The sequence below is a fragment of the Salvia hispanica genome, chromosome 2, assembly GCF_029641045.1.
Source record: "Salvia hispanica isolate PSC_SH4W2 chromosome 2, Shi_PSC_v1, whole genome shotgun sequence".
Taxonomy (NCBI): Eukaryota; Viridiplantae; Streptophyta; class Magnoliopsida; order Lamiales; family Lamiaceae; genus Salvia; species Salvia hispanica.
The window spans coordinates 20584024-20592392 of record NC_142693.1 but is presented as its reverse complement, the minus strand read 5'-3'; the positions used below and the strand labels follow the sequence as shown (position 1 = coordinate 20592392).

The 8369-nt window shown below is 40.2% G+C and overlaps 1 pseudogene; it reads left to right on the top strand.

Annotated features, from left to right (window-relative positions):
- The first annotated feature begins 3568 nt into the window (after positions 1–3568).
- On the top strand, positions 3569–5450 carry LOC148931777 (polyphenol oxidase I, chloroplastic pseudogene; annotated as a pseudogene).
- The last annotated feature ends 2919 nt before the right edge of the window (positions 5451–8369 follow it).

Here is an 8369-nt window from a genome sequence, read left to right as displayed (position 1 = left end):
ACAGAAATATCAGCATATTCACAACGAAATCAAACTTCATTATTCTCAAAACTGAAATCGAAGAAATCAAACAAAATACTTATATTACAAACTTCTCATTCTCAAAACATTAATCTATAAAACGTTTTCTAGTCGAATTCAAAGAATAATTAAACATGCATTTACCTTTATCCGGTTCTTCCTCCGTCGAGTTCCTCTTCCTCTTTCCTTTCTCCATCGTTTTCTTCATCAGTTTCGAACACTCAACTCAAAGTCGAACTTAAATTGCTTGGATTTCGAACTTAAATCGCCAGAATTTTGAACCGATTTCATGTTTTTTGGAAGAATCTATAGAGATGAAGATGGAACGTCGAGAGTAATTTTTCTTGGGAAGTAAAATAATTAATTACCTTCAATTAACTCTTCAACTACATTATTGTTGGGATGGACAATTATACCCCTCCGTCATTTTATTTACCCTTAGCATTGATATTATTTTCTAACAAATCTTGACCCTATATTTAATAATCTAATGCATCAAATTAAGTTGTAGTTAGCAAATAGATGTGGAGTTAGCAATATAACACTCCCCTATATATATATATATATATGTTAATTTTATAATAAAATATGAGTAAAAAAAATTAATAAAAAATAGGATTCGTTACTAAAAAAAAAGGTAAAGTGGACAATTTTCACGGACAAATCAAAATGACAAAACTGAACAATATTTTATGGACGGAGGGATTAAATTATAAGGCATTATTCATGGGATGACCCTCTTCAGGCCAAAACTTCTATCATATCATCACTTCTCTCTATTTTTCGTCCCAAGAACATTAATTTGTAATTCATTATTTTAGTTTTATAATTGAAATACTAAACAACGGAAGTTATTCATTAAAAATTACAAGTACTTGAAAATTAAAATTTAAAATATGTTTATAAATGCATGGAAGAATTCCACCAATTTTCATTAATTAAATTCGCAAATCCGGTCGAACAAGATTAGTCGGATTCCGTCAAAGCCGGGTTCAATACACATGTGGTCATAAAAAAAATTTTGAATTCATTAATGAAAATATAACACAAATAATTGAAACTTTATTAAAATACAAAAATTAACAACTGAAACTCCCTTCGTCCCTAAAAAATATGAACTATTTCCTTTTTAGTCCATTACTAAAAAGTATGAACTTTCTAATTTGAAAACTTCTTTCTCTCTAACGAAATGAGACTCATTCTCCATTAGTATAAAATTTTCTTCTTTCTATTTATCTTTTACTTTTTAAATTATGCATTAAAATCCGTACCGAACTAAATATAAATACTTTTCAGAAACGGAAGGAGTATTAAAAATTTAAAATGCAAATTAGTAAATGCTTTTTTTAAAAGGCACTGAACACCCTTCTTCTTCTTCCCTTCTTCTTCTTCTTCTTCTTCTTCTCCTCCTCCTCCCACCACGCCCCAGTTCCTCCCTTCTCGCCGGCTCACAACAAATGCCGCGACTCTACCCACGCCCGTCATCACGCCCTACCGCATCTTCAACTTCAAGCCCGTCACCCCCGTCTCATACACCCCCAAGCGTCGCAGTTCCCTCCTCAAACACTCTGCAAATGCTCTATACTGTTTGTGAGAAAATTACAAATAGATATTTTAATGTGAAAATTCATATAGTTGTAAAATCATTATCTATATCAGTAAAAATAGAAAAACATCAGCAAAATAACCTCATTTTCTTCTCCAATCAACCACCTACAATTAAATAATGGTGTTTATACTATAAAATCTAGATTCTTGCTCCCTCGCCTTTGTCCTAAAAAGTTTGTCACATTTTTTCATTTCCATCAGTCCCAATTTATTTTTCATGTTTCACTTTTTACTACTTTTTGCAGTTGATCCTATATTCCACTAATTTATTCTCACTGACATTTTTATTATAAAAAGTACTCCCTTCGTTCTACAATAAGAATCACACTTTGACATTTTTGTCCATCCCATAGAAGTCACATTTCAGTTTATTATAAATGGTAAGTAAGACCACTGGCTGACACAGTAAGATGAATTTTTTTTTTCTATTTTTTTTTCTAAAATTTCCAAAATTTTCATTAACTGATCTTTAGCCCCTACCAAACTCATGGCGTAGAAGAATAAATTGTCGGATGTGAAGAAAACAATGGCGGCCATGTGGGGCACCAAATTGTTTTAAAAATTTTACTTTTCCTATGTTCTCAAAGAATATACATTTTGGATTCAGCACTGATTTTAATTTATAATTAGTAAAGTAAATGAGATAAAAACAAAAAGTAATTAAAGTATTATGAGTTGGGAATGAGTTCCATCTCATTACAAAGAAAAGAATTTCTAAAATTGGAAAGTACATATTTTAAAGGAACGGAGTAAAATGAAAAGTGTGCATATTTTTATGGGACTGAGGAAGTAAGGAATAAGGATTTTAAAAATTGGGCCGCTGTTTTGATTGAAATTGTTAGTATATGGAGCAATTTATTTTTCTTAATGTAGAGAATTAGAAGATTTGCTATTATTTATTTATTTTTATTAAGTTTAGGCTAGCATTTCAATTTATTTAATTTGAACTTTAATAATGGTTGCCATCGATTCATATTACTTATAATAATAATAATAGTTGTTATGATTGTGATTTTTTCTATGATATACACTATTTTTTTCCCTCCATGAAAAATAATTATATTTTTTTATTTTGTTGTGTCCATCAAAGCTATTTACGGTAATATTTAAACCACTGTTTTAAAATCACTCTCTTACTTTTCGATTTGTAGTAGAACTCATACGGTTATTACCAAAATTATTTTTCATGTACTAAATCTCACGCTCATATATACAATGAAGCTCCAAAAATAATTTATGCGTCCGCCACTAAGTAGGACCCACATTATACTAACTCACTTGATTTACATTTCATTATAAAATTAATATAAAAAAGTGGGTCTTATATTCCATTAACTTTTTCAACTAATTATTTTTTACATTTTCTAAAATTTGTGTCCACAATAATAGTGACTCCTATTATGGGACGGAAGGAGTAATATATAAACATAGGACCTACTTCCACTAACTTTCCATTATATTTTTTGGAATCTAAGCCGATTAAAAATGACAAAATTTATGGGATGGAGAGAGTAGTTCAATTCATTTCAACCCACGCCATGACACACCATCCTGCCCCATTGCTTACTTTATAGTACTAGTATAATTATAATCAAGATATATAGTACTAATATTTTAATTCAGTTAACCTTCCACTATTAAAATAACTAATCCAATCTTGTAAACAAATTTTTATATAATGCTTCACATACCCCACACACTGATTTTGTTAGCCTTTAATCTCCCACAATCACTCTCTTTTTCTCTCATCTCTTTAGAGCCATGGCATGTTGTAAAGTTCTCAAAATCAAACTTTGAAATTGCATACAAATAGTCACTGCAATAGTATATCCGAAATTAGACATACTTGATAAGTGGAGTGATATACAAACAATACTAATACGTCGTGAAAACTACATTACTCCCTATATAAAGATATCCCTCCACACCTAAGGAAATCACCAAACCATGGCTTCCCTTCAATCTTCCTTCATCACGTTCTCCTCCGCCCCGAAACCCCCCAGCTCCCGCTTCCCAGGCCGTCGCCACCGCTCTCAAATCTCATGCAGCGGAGATGGAGGCGGCGGCATTGACCGCCGCAACATGCTCCTAGGCCTGGGAGGCCTGTATAGCGCGGGCAGTAGCCTCGGCCACAAGGCCGAGGCTCTCCCTATCCTGCCTCCCGACCTGAGCACCTGTGACCCCAAAGGTGCCACGACCAGCCCCGCCGGGTCGCAGGAGGTCGTGAGTCTCGACGTCGACTGCTGCCCGCCCTTCACCGACAAGCAAGCGGACTACAAGCTCCCGAAATTCAAGAAAACCCGGATCAGGCGGGCCGCGCACCGCCTAAGCCGGGGGGAGATAGAAAAATACAAGCTAGCGATGGCGAAGATGCGGGAACTGGATGTGACCGACCCGGACGACCCCAGGGGCTTCACGCAGCAAGCGAACATCCACTGCGCTTACTGCAACGGCCCCTACGACCAGGTCGGGCACCCAGGGGTGGACCTACAGGTCCACAACTCCTGGATTTTCTTCCCTTGGCACAGATGGTACTTATATTTTTATGAGAGGATCTTAGGCGAACTCATAGGAGATCCGGACTTCGCCGTGCCTTACTGGAACTGGGACAACCTTAAGGGCATGACCTTACCCCCGGCCTTCGACGACCCGTCCTCGCCCCTCTTCGACGAGAACCGCAACCAGGACCACCGCGGAAAAGCCGTGGTCGACCTCACCGGGCGAAGCGGCATCACCGACCCGACCCAGCTGGTCTCAAACAACCTGGCCTTAATGTACAAGGAAATGATCGGCGGCGTCTCCAGCGCGCTTGACTTCATGGGGACCGCGTACCGGGACGGGGACGAGGCCCACCCGTTCGGCCTCGGAGGGACGTCCGAGAACGGGTCCCACACCGGGATCCACATTTGGGTGGGAGACCCGAGAAACGAATTCCACGAGGATATGGGCAACTTCTACTCGACCGGGCGGGACCCTGCTTTCTACTCCCATCACTACAACGTCGACCGAATGTGGACTATTTGGGAAAAAATCCCGGCGACCTACTCGAAAAAGATCGACGACGACGACTACAAGAACTCGGCCTTCATGTTCTACGACGAGAAGAAGAACCTCGTCCGAGTCAAGGTGGCCGACTGCCTGGACTACACCAAAATGGGATACGAGTACGAATCCAGCGACCTTCCATGGCTCAACTCGAGGCCGACTCAGAAGCCCGTCCCGGCCAACCTCATGAAGCTCGCGAATGGCCTCCCCACCGCGGACAAAGTCTTCCCACTCAAGCCAGTGGAAACAGTCAAGTTTCTGGTGCCGAAGCCGGCAAAGGGGAAGGCGGACGAGGCGCTGGTGCTGGAGAATATCGTCACAGATAACAGCAAGCTCGTCAAGTTTGACGTGTTCATCAACGATGAAGACGACAAGCCTGATGAGCTTGACAGGGCTGAGTATGTCGGGTCGTTTACGCAGCTGCCGCACAGGGTTAAGGGGAAGGAGAGTGTGAACAACCTCCGGTTGAATTTGAGGGAAGTGTACGAGAACATCAACATTGCTGATGATGATGCTGTTGTTATCACCATCGTTCCACAGTTCAACGGCGATGCTGTCACCATCGGTGGTATTAAGATTATTCGCCGCAGCGATAAATAGTCTGCTTTTGCTTTTTTCCGGTGTGTTTTGTGTGATTCAATAAGCCTTTTTGTTTGAGGAATGAGTGTGATTTTGCATTTTCAAATTCTCTGTATCTAATGTATGTTACCCTGTTTTCAGAAACTTTTACTTAGTTTCTGTTGTAAATAAATGAATCATGTGATCATTGTTCTTAATTACCCTCCGTTCTATAGTAGTGGTGAAGACATTTCTTTTCTGACGCGGAGATTTAAGAAAGACTGTGTTAGAGCATCCGCAGCGGTGCTCAAACCGCTGCTCGTCCGTCCGTGCCGCTGAGCACTCACCCGTCCGTCCGCCGATGGAGCTTGTCCGTCCGTGCCAACGGCACGGCGCTGCTCTTAGCTAAGAGCACGTTCGTGCCGCTGAGCACCATTACGTGGCAGCTTCTGATTGGCCAACGGCATAGCCGTTGGCAATTTCGTTTTTTTATTTTTTATTTTTTTAAAAATTCGAAATTTATTTTAAAAAATGTTTTTAAATAAAAAAAAATATTTTCCCACTTCCCAAAAAAATATATCCGTTTTATACCCACTTTTAATTTATTTTTCAATTTTTTTTCCCCAAAATTCACATTTTCATCTATAAATACCCCCACTCCAACACAAAAAAAATCACATTCTCATCTATTATCTATACTATCATCATCTACATTCTCTCATCTTTTTTCCTCACACTCTATCATCTAAATTCCCACCACACTACACAATGTCCGGCTCCGGCGATCACCCCTCCGGCAATCGCGGTTGGAACCACGATTGGTTCGACTCCGAGGCCGGATATAGTCCGGAAACCCAATTTACGGCCCCTCCTCAAACCCAAGGTTCGCAAGCTCCGGGTGGCTACCGTCCTTACCCGGTACACGACCTAAACGCCCCCGGTTTCGGGTGGGCACCCGAACCCGGATCGGGAGGGAGCAGCAGCTCTACTCCTACTCCTACTTCTGTTCCTACTCCTCCTGTTCGTGGCACCAGCACCCCGTACACTCCGGGTGAGATGATGGCGATGTTCAAAGCCTATTGGCAGTCTCCGAAGATCCGGACGTTGGCACGAACCAAACCGGAGAAACTTATTGGTGGCGCATCACTCGCCTCTACAATGAAACCCGGCCGGAGGGAACCATATATCGCAATGATAGTATGGTTCGCAATTGCATGTTCAGATGCAACGAGGCAATCGGGAAGTTCCAGGGGATTTACCTCCAGGAAGAGCGGTCGGCGGGGAGCGGCACGAACGAGCTCGACATCATCAGTGCCGCCTTGGCGACCTACCAACGGGAGGAGTTCAAACCGTTCAAGTACCTCGATTGTTGGCAGGAGGGGCGCCTACATCCGAAGTATAGGGGCGGCATAGTAGCATCCTCCTCCAGCTCCTCCAGCAAACGGTCGAGGTCGGTAGCTCTATCCTCCTCCGATGATGTGGCTACCCAGCTTGCCGGAACTAACTTGGGTAGCCCCGACGCTGGCCCGAGCGGTTCCCGCCGGCCGGTCGGAAGGAAGAAGGCGACGACCACCCGCCACCGCGCCCCGACTCCATCCGCCGCCCCCGACGACCACCCGCCACCGCGCCCCGATTCTATATGAACGATACGTCTCGGATGACTCCGGATCAACTTGCAACACATGAGCAAATGATCCGGGGTCTCAAGAGGCAATTGGGGATAGAGGACTAGTCTTCCACGTGTGTAATTTTTAATTTGTAGGATTTTAATTATGTATTTTTTATTTTCTAGGATTTTAATTATGTATTTTTATTTTTTAGTATTTTAATTATGTAATTTGTATTTTTTAGGATTTTAATTATGTAATTTTTATTTTATAATGTATTTTTATAATGTAGAAATGATTTTAATAATTGGAGTATTTAAATTGAATAATAGAATGGTGTGACCCTTGAGCTTGTCCTTAGCTAAGAGCACGGATGTGGGTGTTGTGCTCTTCGCTAAGGACAAGGAGTAAAAGTGGGTCCGGGCCCACCTCCGTGCTCTTAGCTAAGAGCACAGATGAGGATGCTCTTAAGTGGTTAAGTAAATGATGAACAAAGTAGGAAATGAAAAAGGTAGAAAGATGAAGAGAGAATAAAATAAAGTAAAAAAAAGTAAGTGAGAAGAAATATGTTGACTTTTACTATATTGGGAAATGACTCCACTCTATGGTACATACCAAAATGGCAAAATGATTCCACTACTGTGAAATGGAGGGAGTAATTCTAATATACTCATAATTCTAACACGATACAAATATGCAAAAATTTACTCCATCTGTGCATGATTGAATATCCCATATTTGACTGGCACGGATTTTAAGAAGTTGTTTAATTTTATTTTGTAAAATGAGTAGAAAAATTAATGGAATGTGAGATCTACTTTTATATATTAATTTTCTAATAAAATGTGAGTGTAATAAGTTAGTGGAATATATAATCTACTTGCTAAATATAATAAAAGTGAAATGTAACTTTCGTTGGTTAACGGAGGGACTAATAGATAGTGATAATATAATATGGTGTCAGCAAGAATATAATCATGTCCTATATTACTGTGTTTGGATTTAAATGCAACAAGTCAAATTCCTCTTTGGGTTAAGGATTTTCTTCAAAGGTCGTGTTTGTTTTCACATTAACATATGTGATTGTTATGTGTTTGATTTTCACATTAAAAGATGTGATTTGATAATTGAAATGATAACAATGTTGGGTTGGTCCCATTATGTGGGAGCCCAACTCAAGTTGCCCAAACTATTTGGGCATATTTCTTTTGCCTTAAAACTAATTAGTGTATGTGTTTAATTAGAGATTGACAGTACATTTGTGATTTGGGTGAATCACAAAATTGAAGCGGTGGAGAAGAGAAAAGAGGGAGAGGGTCAGCAGTTGTGATCATCAGTTCAGAATCAGAAATGAGAGATTGAGAGTGGCAACGGAACTCCATTTGTGAAAGAAAGTGAGTGCAGATTCCATTTGTGAAAGAAAGTGAGTGCAGATTTTCAGCTTGGTGCAGTTCTGTTCGAGACTTCGATCGGGTATTCATCCGTGGTCTGATTGAGCTGAAATTTGGACAGTGGGTAGTCGATTTAAAG